The sequence below is a fragment of the Podarcis raffonei genome, chromosome 6 (genome assembly GCF_027172205.1).
Source record: "Podarcis raffonei isolate rPodRaf1 chromosome 6, rPodRaf1.pri, whole genome shotgun sequence".
NCBI classification, from domain to species: Eukaryota; Metazoa; Chordata; class Lepidosauria; order Squamata; family Lacertidae; genus Podarcis; species Podarcis raffonei.
The window spans coordinates 73,191,614-73,207,123 of record NC_070607.1 but is presented as its reverse complement, the minus strand read 5'-3'; positions in this window follow the sequence as shown (position 1 = coordinate 73,207,123).

The following is a 15,510-nucleotide window of genomic DNA, read 5'->3' as shown; positions in this document are numbered from 1 at the left end:
CTTCTCATGAGGTGGCCGAAGTATTGGAGCCTCAGCTTCAGGATCTGTCCTTCCAGTGAGCACTCAGGGCTGATTTCCTTAAGAATGGATAGGTTTATCTTCTTGCAGTCCATGGGACTCTCAAGAGTCTCCTCCAGCACCAGAATTAAAAAGCATTAATTCAGAGTAGACCAATCACTTTGTAGAGTTGGATGGAATCCGAAAAATCATCTAATCCAGCCTCCTGAAATGCAGGAATAACAACTAAAGGATTCCTGAGAGATGGCCATCCAACCTCTGTTTAAAAGCCTCCAATGAAGAAAAGTACACCACTTTCCAAGGAAGTCCAGAAGTTAATCAAGACTAGGGATGGAAGGATCTCTCCATTTCTCATTTTTAATAAACTTGAATTCAGTTCTCCTTAACCTGTCTTAATCTGTGATCATTTTTAATCCCAAGGGATCAGAAAAGACTATATATGTATGAACCATGGCTGCATGGATGTTATTGGCTCAGAGATGGAAGGAAGATAAAGTCCCTACCAGAGAAGAATGTCAGATCAGGTTGATGGATTATGCTGAAATGTCTAAAGAGACATAAGGATCAGAAATCAGGAAGACCGAAATTTTAATAAGGAACGGGAAAAATTTATAATTTATCTTAAAAACCATTGTAAACAGTTAAAATCATTAGTAGGATTGGAATAACACTTGTAGTTTAATGGTGAATTTTGGACAAAACGGAGAGGTAAAAGATTTGGATTATTTTAAAATATGCAGGAGAAAATGATTAACAATAGGACGCACAAAGGGGAGGAGGGAAGTCCAGGAGATTCTTTGAAATCTTGTTTTTATGTTGGATACGTGACAGATATAAAATCTATGATTATTTTTAATTGTACTGAAAATTCAGTACAAATTCATTTTAGTCCAAATTTCTCCCAATAATTTGTTATTATTTACTGAATTTGTGTACTGCCCCTCAACTGAAGATCACAAATTGTTTGCTTGCAGAACTGCATCACAAAATTTGGATGATTGCAAATTTTGGATGTTTCCGTTCTCATATTGTTTCAGAAAGTGCTAATTTCATCAATCTGCCTTTCAATGCAAACTAAGTCAGATTACTCCTTCATCCCTGGTTATGACACATAGCTTCATGCAAGTGTGCATTAATCTGCTGCCCCATGGCAATTGCACTTTCCCCTTGCCTACTCTGGACCTACCGCATACTAGCAGCAATAGAAACAACCATCTGGAGATTAAGAACCCATAGACAGACATCCCTGGGAACAAGAGAGGGTTGTAGATCTGAACAAAGAATGACTACATAAAACATTCCCAAGAAATAATCAAGGTAATTGATTGAAACAAATGTTAACCAACCCAAAAGCTGCTTGATCAGGAAGCTTTGTCCCACAGTTTACAGCAGTCAGTGAGAGTTTAATTGAGAGTAAGGGTCTAATATTAAAGAACTTTTGTATATGCCTACGAAACAGCTGGTCTGGAGTGCATGGTCTTCTGATCATTAACCCTGCGTGTGCATTATCACATTTTCTATTTGAAGCCAGCAAAGTACTTTCAGAGGAGGAGAAATGATGCTCAATTCATAAGACATCCAATCATGGCATACTGGACAGGTTTGTATTCCAAACCAGGTAACTGCAAACTTCAGTGATGTCTCTATATCTGATGAGTTTGCTCTCCAGTTAGTGATGGGCTGCCTTGGAAGGGCCTTCTGTCTTCTAGGGTACAAATACTGTCTGAAATATTTACTATGCGTTTGTTTTTGTTTCCAGTTACATTTTTAATCAGATAGTACTTATTGAGACAGCAGTGCCCTGCTCCAGAATGGGACAAAGGAAGCTGTACCTCTTTCACAGATAACAGCAGTTATGAGACACAGAGAGATGATTTCCAGATCACAGCACAGTAGCAGCAGCCCAGGGAATCCTATCAAACCTGCTGCTCCTTTTTATTTGCAAAGTGAAGCAAAGCAATAATTCCATCTACAGGCAATTAAAGAAATAGCTACACAGGCATGGATTTCAGTGCTGTTCTATTAACGTTCACTATGTTTTGAAGGAAACTGTAAAACCCATCCAGAGAGGTAATAATGACTCCAAATGAAACATAAATGGCTGCTGGAGGGGATTTAATCATTAGTCTATGGCTATTGCATTGCATAAAGAGAAATGAAAGAACCAAAATAAAGTTATAGTGATCAAGGTAGATGTTAACAATGTGTGTCCATGCACTACAAAGTTAGAGCAGCAATCAGATCTAAAAAGAACTTGCTCCTGCAATTATCAGTGTTCAGGACTGACCACCAATTGCATTTCTAATATTTCTTAATGATATAAGCCACTTTGGGTTTATAATGATAAAGGAAAATACGCTAACAACAACAGTACTAGATTGGGAAAAGGAAACTGCTACTTCCACTACAAATCCCACTCTAAGAAAATGTTGGGAGAATTCTCATCCCAATGGTTCCCCTAATTTCTCTTCTTACAAACAGGATAGAGACTTTCAAGAAGGCATTTGTGCATAGCTCTAAGTCAGAGCATTTGTACAGTCACCTACAATATCGTAAACAAAAGCCAGTAAAATTGCTTGTAGCAGATAAACTTTCCTTGAGGTGGCATAGAGCACCATGGAGAATTATGATGGTTGGCATTTTCCAGTTTTTATCTTATTTACTCATCACAAAGCTTTCCTTCTCTCAGGCTACTGTTGTGCAGGCTTAGAATTTGTTTCAGCCTTCATTACACGGCTAACATACTCTGATTTATTTATTTTTCAGTAGGTCTTCCTTTGTCCTTGAGATCTATCTACATGGCTGAATTTTGGGGGGAAAATATGAACTGAGTCATCTCACAGCAATGACATGAACCAAGACAGAGATGACAGGCCCCCATACTTCAACCATTTGTCTCTACTACTAAGAATAGAGAAGAGCAAGTAAAAGAAGTGCATTATAGTTAGGAGGCCTAAAACGACCTATTCAACAAGATGGAAGTATTACACAAATCTGCACTGGCAGAAGTGCCTGGAGCCAGAGGGCAGGTACAGATAAACTGACTTAGATTTACAATGAAACACAGTGAACTGTGAGAAAAGAACCTAAAGGACAGCAAATCTGTGCGCAGCAAGGCAGAAATGCAACACAGGCAGTTCAGAAGAAGGTAGAACAGGTAACCCAAAATGCTAAAGAAAAATCATCTACATGAAGCATTTGTTGGTTCCCCTAGTCTTGCAGAAGAGAAAGAGGCATATAACATTCATTTATTTATTAAATATGTATATGCCACTCTTCATCCTAAGGCACAAACAATTTGTAACACAGAAAGCTTCCTTGTGTCAGGTAAGGCTGTTTGTCCATTTTGCCCAGAAATGTCTACTCAGACCAGCTAATGGTTATTTGGGGTCTTAGGTGGCAGCCTTTGACAGCAGCTTCTAGCTGATCCCTTTAGCTAAGGGATGGGGGACCTGTGGTTCTCCAGAAGTTGTCAAGGATCAGGAGAGATGGGTGACAGGTTCCCCCATCCCTGTTCAACAGGACATACCAGAAATTTAACTTGGGATAAGTTGCTTTGGATATGTTGCATGTAAAGCAAGAGCTCTACCACTGAGCTATGGACCTACCACTACTTTTTTGTTGCACTCAAAGGCATGACAATCTGTGCAGTTCTCAGTATTATAGACAATACTGAGTTAACAAAGACTGACCTGATTCAATATAAGGCAGCTTCCTATGTCGCTATGGCTATTTGCAGATATGATTAAGGTAACACATGATGACAAAGAGCTATACTTATATTTCTGATATTTGTGGTGATGGGTGGATTCAATATTCCATGGCTCTATTAGTTTACAAGCCTGTCAGCCCCTGCTGGTCAAGTCACTCATAAACCAGCTATCTGTTCCTCATGTCTTCTCTGATTTCAATGTTATCTTTCTTTATGCTTCACCATCATATATGTGTAGCTAGCTGTGTCCCAGAATCTTCAACCTCAGTAGGCAGCCCTTTTCACTCAAGTTCATGAAAATGTGTCAGCCTGAAATTTTGTAAGGGCCAGGGAGTATCCCACTTTGCCACAACTGCCTTGCAGTTTTCTTAAAGCCCCTCCATACTGGTGGGTATTTGGCAGATATCTTGCACAACGTGTAATGGGTGCAATAATATTGCATTAGTGGTGAATGTATATGGGACAATCTATCCATCATTCTGCTTCATTAGTTTATTAGATGCTTCCCTGTGGCCACCACATTATTGGCATCGAGAGGGCCACACACAAAGGTGGAACTCAAAAAAATGCTACAACTCCACAAACCCCCAAAGGTCAAATTAATCTCTTTTATAAACTAAAAGTCATTTTTTTTGTCAGATACAGTGCCATTTGGAATCTCATTTAGATTTCAGTTTGGAAGACTAAGCATCTTTTGGAGTAGTTGACTGGGTGGGTTGCTGAGATTAGGTTGTGAGGAAAGTTTAGCCATATTGTTTTATTTTTATTATTAAAAAAACAAAACTAGGAACAGTCTATGATATAGACTGTTGACATAGAATCTGCTTGTTTCTATCTGAGGATAGGAAAAGACCAATAAAATTTAATAAAACAAAGCCACTACACTTAATATGGGGTAGGGAAAATAAAAAACAAGGAGATTTCTGGCTTCCAGTGGAAGCTGAGGTTATTCATCTTTCTCTGAACAAAAAAAATTTTTTTTTTCCAGTAGCACCTTAAAGACCAACTAAGTTAGTTCTTGGTATGAGCTTTCGTGTGCATGCACACTTCTTCAGATAGTTTACATTGTCTTTAATGGGAGCAATATGTTATTAATTGCCTGTAGCATTTTCCTTATCCAAATATGTAGACAGCTCCCCTCTGACCCACAAACACCCCAAACTGATCATCTATGCTTGGTTCATCTGGAAAGCTGGCTGCGAATGATCTCCTCCACTAGTTACTGTGTCAGTCTTGACAGCTGATGTGGTGAAGAGTAAAAAGAACGAAAGGAAAGAAACTGACTATGGCAGACCAGGCAAAGGATTTACAGTTGTACTTTGTAGCTAAGACGGCACTGGGTCACCATGAATCATAAACAGTTTTACAGCACATAAAATTTAACAGACCCAAAGAATATGACGGTAGGGGCCATAAACGTAAAAAATTAACTACAGGAGCACTCTGCCATTAAATGGGGATCAGGAAACTAGCTAAAGAGCCCGAATTAGATCAAGGGACTGTCAAGGAAATTTGAATATTCAGCAAACTGCAGCAAGAGCACAAGAGCAGCTTTGCTGGATCAGACTGGGGGGTCCACCTAGTTCAGGGTCATTCTATCCACCGTGGTCAATCAATGCCTCCATAAATAAGGCTATAACACAATTTCCCTCTTCCACTGCTGTTCCACAACAATTGGTGTTCAGAGATGTATTGTCTTTTAACCTGGATGATTCATAAAGTCCTCAGTGATGAAGCTAACATGTGAATTTGTCTAATCTCCTTTTTAAAGTAGGCCAAATGGTAGCAGATTATGCAAATTATCCTGCCACTTATCAGGGCTGGCCCACGACATTTTGCTGCTTGAGGCAATGGACAAAATGGCCTCTCTCCCAACCCATAAACAAAATCCAATCAGACTGGCAGCTAAATCTTACTTCAACTCCGATGATGGGACCATGTCCTACACTGCACTGAACTCAACAGACAAACTTTGGGAGTGCAAGGCGGGCTGCATGACACACAGTTTTTCCACTCACCACCCTTGAGAATATGCTACCTGAGGCAGCCACTTCACTTTGCCTAGTGGTAGGGCTTGCCACTTAGTTATCTTTTCTTTTGCAGCACACCTCTGCTTACACTGTTTGCTATTATGATTAGAGCTGTTCATAATGACTAAAAGCACACCACAGTTCACTCCAGCAGCAACCCACTAAAACAGGCATAGGCAAACTCAGCCCTCCAGATGTTTTGGGACCACAACTCCCATCATCCCTGACCACTGGTCCTGTTAGCTAGGGATGATGGGAGTTGTAGTCCCAAAACATCTGGAGGGCAAACTTTGCCTATGCCTGCACTAAAACTTAAAGCATTTTGTAGTTGCCCCAGCAGTGAGTGTAGCAACACTGCACTGCCCTAACACAACACTATCACTCCTCCTCCACAGTTTCTTATCTATCTATCTATTCACCTGTCTGTTTTATGTAGTCATCTATTGTCCATGCACACACCCCTTCATTTTCTCAATTACCTGTGAGATAAGTTAGGTTGAGAGATGATGACTGGCACAAATTCTTTCAGTGAGTTTCATAAGTAAACAGAAATTTGAATGCAGTTTTCCCTAGTTCTAGTCCAGTGCTCATCACATTGCTTCACTTGTCCTTTGTGTAGCATTTTGCTAATGTAAGAAGAGCTGGGACTGATCCTATCCCACCCAGTTTCCCTGACGATAAATTCCAACTCCTCTCCAATCTTGCAGCAGCAGCAAGTTTCACCAGTTCTGCCACTCATAATTTAACATGCAGCATGTACAAATCCTTGAGGCTGTAATGCAATATAAACCATAAAGTCTAAATCACGCGCTTTGCCTTAGCCTGATTTTCTATGCAACAGCTCGGCAAGATTAATTACTTTATTGCCCTCCGTAACAAAGGTTAAGATGTCTTTGCTTTTGGCAATAAACCGAGGTGTGGGAAAGTTAGACCACAATGATAGTCACTCCAATTGTGATCGATTTAACTCTCAAGTTACATGAAAATTAAGTCTGAAACAGGAGTGCATGCACACAAAAGTTCATACCAATAACTAACTTAGTTGGTCTCTAAGGTGCTACTGGAAGGAATTTTTTTTTATATAATTTTATTTATTTATTTTGTTTCGACTATGGCAGATCAGCACGGCTCCCTACCTGTAACCGAAAACAAAGACCATGTCTCAGGAGGCTGATGAATTTTTATTATTAACCCAACAATGAAGAAATGTGTCAACATATGGAGGTGTGGTGTGTCTTTTAGGCAGTGTGGTACCACCTTCCCCAGTCAGCATGGGCAATGGCCAGGAATGATGATAGATGTAGTCCAATCCAATGCCATCTGGAGGGCACCTGCATGGGCTATCTCTGTGCCAAAATAACAGGATGCTCAAGGTACTATGTTCTTCTACTGGGACCTAAAGCCTACCAGGGAAGTGGTGGTGATTACCAATGGCCAGTCAAGACAGATCAAGATCATGGGCAATTTCCAGTAGATCCCACTGGCTAGGGAAGACATTATCTCAACCAAAGGACAGAGTCATCTGAAGGCTTAAGACAGCTGGCCAGACCTTCCCTAGAAGTGGCTCCACCCCTAAATCTGTGTGCAATCTGTTTAAAGATTGTAGCTAATTCTTCAGTTGCACATTCCTGCATAGCTGTAGAGCAGAAGCTTTAATGATTGTAGCCAATTCTTCAGTTGCACATTCCTGCATAGCTGTAGGGCAAAAGCTGTAGAGCAGAAGAGGGAACGCATCCTGAAACTGAGGATGGTATTCAGTACCCATGGGACAGGGCTAAGGAACAGGAAACAAGGGAGCTAAATTCAGAACTAAGGCTAACTGCCAGATAGATAACATTAGGCAGCATGGATTAGCATTTCCTAGAAAGCATATACAGTATGAATTCAGAAGAGATTTTGTTCTTCCCTTTCTTAGGAGAGCATTGTGGGGGAAAGACCATAAAGTCACTGGCCTTGAGCAAAACCCTTTGGAGTATGTATCCATTTCTACTACCCCCCTTTAGCATGATTACATCAGGACAATGTGAAATGCACACGTGTGTTTGTCTTTGCCAAGTTTGCTGTACTGTAAGATACACGCCGCACCCTCAGTTTCACATTGTGAAAATCGTTCATGTCTTTACCATGTCAGAGAAAATTGCTTTTCTTTGGCGGATAATGCGCTCCATTTTGGATAGCCTTTAAAGATCCTCCAAGGGATGGAAGCATTACATAAATGTCTTATTAAACTGAAGCTTCTGGATAAGGGCCGAAAAGAGAGAACTAGGGAAAACAGTTTGCAAATGCCACCTCCCTTTACAAGCTGTAATTGGAATGCACTCTTTAAAAAAAACATAACTAGCCAAAGGAGTAAAGGACTCTACTGAACCAGCTGGATTTGCTACATGTTTTACAATACCCAGGGAGAAAGAAGCAAGTTAATAAATCTGGGAGCTGGTGGCCACAGCAACAAATTGTGTTTTCTCCTCTGGATGGCTTTCTGCCCCCACCAATCAACTGCAATTACTAGAAACCTTGGGGTAATATAGCACAGAATAAATTTATTTAGCATCTGCAAGGTGCTGATTCATTACCAGGTATTACATGGAGGGCTCATTTGGATGGCCAGTGAAAAAATAAAAACAACAAAGGCCCTAAAATATTTTGGCTGTTTTGGATTATTTCCAACATCTGTTAAAGGGGACAGAGCTTTGGGTTTACAAAACAAACATCTAGTATAATTTTGACTAACCTATGGAATGAAAGAGAAGGGAGAGAGAAATAAAAGCATTTGAAAAGAGGGAAACTGGAACAGAGAGTTAAAACTGTTCTTGCTTGAAGGAATCGATCTGGGCTTCTGAACCTGTCTAGATTCACAGTCATTCAGACACAGCCTCATATTAGAATTGGATTTTCTGTGCATATTCTGTAGGAAAATAAATCTGCGATATAGTTTGTTTTTATCTGTGATATAGTTGTTGCTCATGTCCAAAAGTCCATCAGTTGCTCAGTTTGAAGGCACAGAAGCACATGAGATGGAAAGCAAAAAGATTCTCTATAGCTTCCTGAGTTCCTTCTGGCTAGAGTAAAATTATATACAGGGTTTCATTAGAAGAATGACCCTGCGTGATTTTTCTTTTTGCACAATCTGTTTTATTCATCTAATCTGCCAGGTTGCTTTTTATGCTAGTAAATGGGCATTAATAAAATTGCTAGTCAAGTTAAGCCTCATTTTCTTCACTGCATTTGCAATTCTCTCGCACTTGGCATATGTTTGCATAACATGAGATTGGCTCAACCTAGCCCACCTAGGGACTTGAAACTCAATTTGCAATATGCAAAAGTAACAAACAAAGGGAAACATTGTGATTGAGTGCCTGATGGCCTCCTTTGCTTCTAGCCATCTCATTGCAGCTCTGCTTGTAATAATAGTGGGTTTTGTTTTGTTCCATTTTAGATTAAAAAAAAAAAAAGGATTAGAGAAACCACCGAGAATGGCCAGAGAAATATATACTTCATGTCAAATCTGCAGAAGTTACTACACATGATATTCAGGTAATCTGATATTGTAGCCACATTTGTATCCCCCTGTCTCCAAGGTGCTCAGGATGATATTCATGGAATTATTCTATTGTCTTCTCACAGCAGCCCTGCAATGTAGTTTAGCTTGAAGAGGGATAGTGACTAATCTAAGAACATCTCAGCAGGTATTTAAACCTGTGTTTCTCTAGTCCAGGGGTCGGCAACCCGCGGCTCCGGAGCCGCATGTGGCTCTTTTACACCTTTGCCACGGCTCCGGGGCGGATACTAGCAAGGGGAGGAGGCGCATTGTGCGCCCCGACACTCCCCACTGTGGCGGGCGCTGTACTGGCTGTGACGTCGCGTGGGGGCGGTGTGTGCATTGGTCACGCACCGTCCCGACGTCACCTTCCCGCCCGCCCGCTACATTGTAAGGGGCATGTATGCTGGTCACTGCATTGAAAGGGGGCATGTACGCTGGTCACTGTTTTGAAGGGGAGTGAAGAAAGGGGGCATGTACGCTGGTCACTGTTTTGAAGGGGAGTGAAGAACACACACAAAAAAAAGGTAACTTGTTAATTTAATGTTTATTTCTATGAGGAGGAGTAATTCTGAGGGGTCAAACAAAGAAATAATAAAAAAGTGACAAAAAAGTTATTTTTATAATGACGAGTTTTGCGGCTCCCAGTTTTTTTTTCTTCGGAAACGGGTCCAAGTGGCTCTTTTTGTCTTAAAGGTTGCAGACCCCTGCTCTAGTCCAAGTCAATTACCGTATTTTTTGCACCATAACACTCACTTTTTTCCTCCTAGAAAGTAAGGGGAAATGTCTGTGCGTGTTATGGAGGGAATGCCTATGGGTGGCATTCCTACGGATTTTCCTCCTCTAAAAACTACGTGCGTGTTATGGTCGGGTGCGTGTTATAGAGCGAAAAATACGGTATCCTACACACTAGCTAACACACACACACACACACACACACACACTGTTTAGGGATGTTTTTCTTGAGCAAAGCAGTCCTAATTCAGTAGATGCGAATGAATCCATTGCTGCTTCCTCCCCTCCACCCTCTGTTCTTTTCTAATGATCAAATAACTGAGTTACAGTGGAACATTTCCCTACAATATGGAACTTATTTACATATAGTACATAACTGTGAATGGAATAAAACTGTGGTACAAATAGCTTGAAGTAGTGCCTCAATTTGTGGTTGTTTTACATCAGTATGCTTTATAGCTGTGTTTATTCCTAACTGTGGAGAAAAAAAGAGAGAGAAACTTTAATATTTTACATATTCTGAGGCTAAATCTATTTTATATTGAACAACAGTTAGGGTGTATAAAAGCTACTGCTACTTGCTTTCTACAATTTGCTATGATGCGAATGCTACAAACCACACAGAACTTTTGCAATTGTACTTAAACTGTGCTTGCAGCCAGTCATATGAATTCCCAGGTTCAAGGGTCCTGATGGGGCTATTTAGGCTTGGAACACATTCACATCTACTCAGATGCCAGTCCCATTGAGTTCAATGGTATTTACTCCCAGTTTAAGTAAGTATAGGATTTTAGCCCAAGGGCAACTCTACCCCATACATTTTAAAGGATATTCAAAGCACATGAATCCCCCACAAATAATCCTGGGAATTTGTAATCTCCCCTTCTCAGAGCTACGGTTTCCAGCACGCTTAGCAAACTACAGTTCCTGGGAAAGGTTGTTACAGGGGAGCTCAGCCTCACTGTTGTTTTAAGGATGCCCCTAGCACACTGACTTCAAAAATCTCAATGTGAGATATCAAGCAGATGCTTGAAACAGCGAGGGCAAAGTTATAGTTTGAGTCTGCAAACCTCAAGTGATCAGTGAGGGATTCTCATTGGCTAGTCATACCAGCAATCTTCGGGGCTAATGAATTGAAATGAACAACAACCAACAACAACTTACATTTAGAGCCAGCCAACAGATATTGTTAAGTATAAGGTCTCACCTAATGTGCAATCCAAACGCCTGCCCCACCAGTGGAACAGCAGAGTCACTGGTACATCCATAGATCAGCTACTCACAGTGTCCACAGTGGAAGGTCAGAGCAGGGGCAGATCAATCAGTCCTGGCTACACTCCCACTTGGAACTCCCCGCTGGGGAGATTCATCAGCTGGGCTCCCACCTCCACATCCTAAGCCTGCCGGAGGCCAGTTTCACCAGCAGAGCTAACTCCATTGAATCCAACCCCCTACCAGCCTGGTGCAGGGGTGCGGTGTGGGTTAATTGAGCTATCCCTTTACTTGGAGAGCAAAAGGATAAAATATCGACAAGAACAACAGCTACATTCAACCAAGCAGGCCTACAGCTCCCTCATTGGTGCAATCTCACAGCTCTAGAGTCAACAACCAAGCTTTGTTCCTTAAAGCTAAAAGGTAAAGGTAAAGGACCCCTGACAGTTAAGTACAGTCACAAATGAATGGGTTGTGGCGCTCATCTTGCTTTACTGGCCAAGGGAGCCGGCGTTTGTCTGCAGGCAGTTTTTCCAGGTCATGTGGCCAGCTTGACTAAGCTGCTTCTGGTGAAACCAGAGCAGCATACGGAAACGCCGTTTACCTTCCCGCCGGAGCGGTACCTATTTATCTACTTGCACTTTGATGTGCTTTAGAACTGCTAGGTTGGCAGGAGCTGGGACCGAGCAAAGGGAGCTCACCCCATCGCGGGGATTCGAACCTCCAACCTTCCAATCAGCAAGCCCTAGGCTCAGTGGTTTAGACCACAGCGCCACCTGCATCCCATTCCTTAAAGCTACAGCAGTGCTATCTTACAGAACTGGTTCATACACCGCAGATGTTGCCACACAGTACTCTATTTGCACACTGCATACTCTTACATTTGTCACCTTTCATGGTCAGTGATGAGGAGTGCTTAGCACATGAGGCTGTTTCCCCAAAGCATACCCATATTTCCCACACCTACCATCATATTGTGGCTGAGTAAAGATGCAGCATTAAAATGAATACCTGGTTGTTCCCAGTTAAGCAAGTCTGGGATTGACTGTATCATGGCGTTCAGAATTAGGAGCCACTGTATAGTGCCACTGTATTCTGCTCTGGTCAGACCTCACCTGGAGTACTGTGTCCAGTTCTGGGCACCACAGTTCAAGAAGGACACTGACAAACTGGAACGTGTCCAGAGGAGGGCAACCAAAATGGTCAAAGGCCTGGAAACGATGCCTTATGAGGAACGGCTAAGGGAGCTGGGCATGTTTAGCCTGGAGAAGAGGAGGTTAAGGGGTGATATGATAGCCATGTTCAAATCTATAAAAGGATGTCACATAGAGGAGGGAGAAAGGTTGTTTTCTGCTGCTCCAGAGAAGCGGACACGGAGCAATGGATCCAAACTACAAGAAAGAAGATTCCACCTAAACATTAGGAAGAACTTCCTGACAGTAAGAGCTGTTCGACAGTGGAATTTGCTGCCAAGGAGTGTGGTGGAGTCTCCTTCTTTGGAAGTCTTTAAGCAAAGGCTTGACAACCATATGTCAGGAGTGCTCTGGTGGTGTTTCCTGCTTGGCAGGGGGTTGGACTCGATGGCCCTTGTAGTCTCTTCCAACTCTATGATTCTATAATTCTAGGAACTTCATGATGCCGCTAATCTTTAACCAAAGCAATGCTTGATGTCAACACTGACTGGCTGATTGACACTGGCAGGAAACCCAACAGGGAAATTCTTCCTTTGCCTATGTGGTTTGAAATCAAACCACACTGGCAAAGGAAGGGAGGTTTACAGCAGCTGCTATAAACTCTGTTAAAAAAAGGAAATGCTTTCTTTGGCCACATGGTTTGAAATCAAAGGAAGCAAGGTTCAATTTTAATGCACGAGTGGCTCAGAAATAAGTGGGTGCGTGATTCACAACAGCAAGAGGTGGTTCTGTGTGGATGATGCTGGATTGGATGGGAGCTAACAGATTTCATGTATAAATCTGTTTAAAATGGATTTCTCATTCATGCCTATTATACAGACTTCTTTACAGTGTAATAACCGCTAGGGGATGGATGTTGTCCCGTAGCTATTAGGCTGCTTCCTGCTACCACCACCACCCCTTGTGTGGTGCATGAGACCATGAAGAAACTGCAGATCACATATGTGTTGTAGCATAAAGTCCCAAAAGCAGATGGTATCAGAAGTGGCCAGCTTTGCAGTGATCTGTAAACCTGTCTATGTGGCTCTTCCTTCTTTTCAGCATTAAGTTAGTGGGGCAGGCTGTCTGATTTTACCTCCTTTCTTTAAACAAGAGCTGTGATGCAAATATGATTTCCCAAGAGCTTAAAACCCCAGGGAGTCAGATAATAAGCAATTACTCTAACCAGAGAATATCAACATCTAAAATTTAATTTCTGTGTTAAAGCATGACCTTTTAAAAGTTCTGACTTTCAAAGCGCACTGCAGTACCTTTTTTAAAAAATGAACATAGCCGTGCAATTAAGCTCCATGGACATCTGTATTTATGCAACCCTGTGATATATTTGAACTCCGTTTGCATAGATGTTTTCAAGTCTACTAGTAGTGACAGTGTGCACCTTTAATCTAATGAAATGGGTTGATCTCATAGTGCACATTTGTACTCAAAGAGCTGAATAAATATCTATTTGCAAAGGTCCATGGGGATTTTTCAGCCTCAACATTATACCTTCCAGTAGGCAATTCAATTCCTTTAAGGGCCCATAACAGTTGGCATATCTTTAAAATAGAGCAGTCATATGCATGTTTATTCAGAAGGAACAACTATGCCACAATTCAATATATCACTATAAGTAACCAACAATTTATTTGCACAGGGGCAATAAATAGTCCAGATATTGGGATGTCCTGCTTTGCAACTTTATTCTATGCAGGTTTATCCAGAAGTAAATTCTTTTGTGTCTAATGGGCCTTACTCCTAGTGTGTTTAAAATGGCAGTCTTCATCTGGAATCTAACAGATGACCCTCGGGAAGTGGTGGGGTGGTGTTTTATTAGCAAATTCTTATCTGTCTATTTCCTGTGGATCTTTGCTTTGAGTAAGGGCTCATGTAGAAGGTGAGTTGTGTCACCCCCACAACTACACCTTGGGGTGTTTTCTTAAGGAGCCCTAGGTGCTTTTGTTCCAGCAGCTGGAATAAAGTACAGCCACATCTCCAAGAGAATGGCCGAGGGCTTACTTGGCTCTGGGTTTTACCTACAGCACTATTCTTTCTCCTAGGATAGATGCATTCTTCTGAGGTTCCTGCTCTCATGCACCCTACTCTGAGTACTGCAAATTATGATTATCTGTTTTTCTCCCACTGCCAAGTTTGATGCCTCATTTTCTCTTTCCTGAACAGGGAACATAATGTAGATCCCTTGCCCCCATCAAACGAGACTTCTTTTGTTTTTCTGTCACAGATTTGCCAATGAAACTGTACTCATTCCAGACTCATATTTTACATCACATTGCTTCATATAAGGGACAGCTGTAGCCTAAAGTAGAGATTGGGAACCTGTGGCCCTCCAAATATTGCTGGACTCCAACACCCATCATTCCTGACCATTGGCCATGCTGTCTCAGGTTGATGGGAGCTGGAGTTCAACAACATCTGGAGGCCCACAGATTCCCCATTCCTGGCCTAAGGAATCTATCCATAGAGATCTTCTAGTGATTTCCTCTTCTTGTCTTCAAATAGAGATATATAGATATATAAATAGATATGTTTGGATGTTGCATATAATGTGTTGAAAGATTGTGTACTCTGTTCTGCTTCATTATTTAACTGGGTCTACAGAGTGCTGTTTTTTTGTGAAGCTCTGAGCTTCTCCACCTTTCCTTTCAGTTAATATCACTGATCAGTATATTTTCTCTACTTACTATTAAATTAATGGTCATAGTTCTTCATTTGTTTATCTTTCTTATTTCGAGGGGATGGAAATCCTGATTGCAAACTGCTGCACTTAACTCTTTATGATTTCAAATAAAAACAGATAAATGATGGCAATGTTTTGCCAGTCTTCCAATTTAGCTGAAACATGTGCCGTACATCTTCATTATGTCATGTTTTATTCCCCATCTTATGAAGATGCCAGGGAGCAATGTACTCTGACAGCAAGACGAAGACGCAAACAGCATGTTCCATTGACAGGGTGTTTTATTTTTCCTGTTGGACTTTATGCACTCACAAATAACCGGATTAACTCCCCTTTACGCTTAAAACAACATTCAACACAAACCTAACACACACACACAAACACGGATTTGCAAA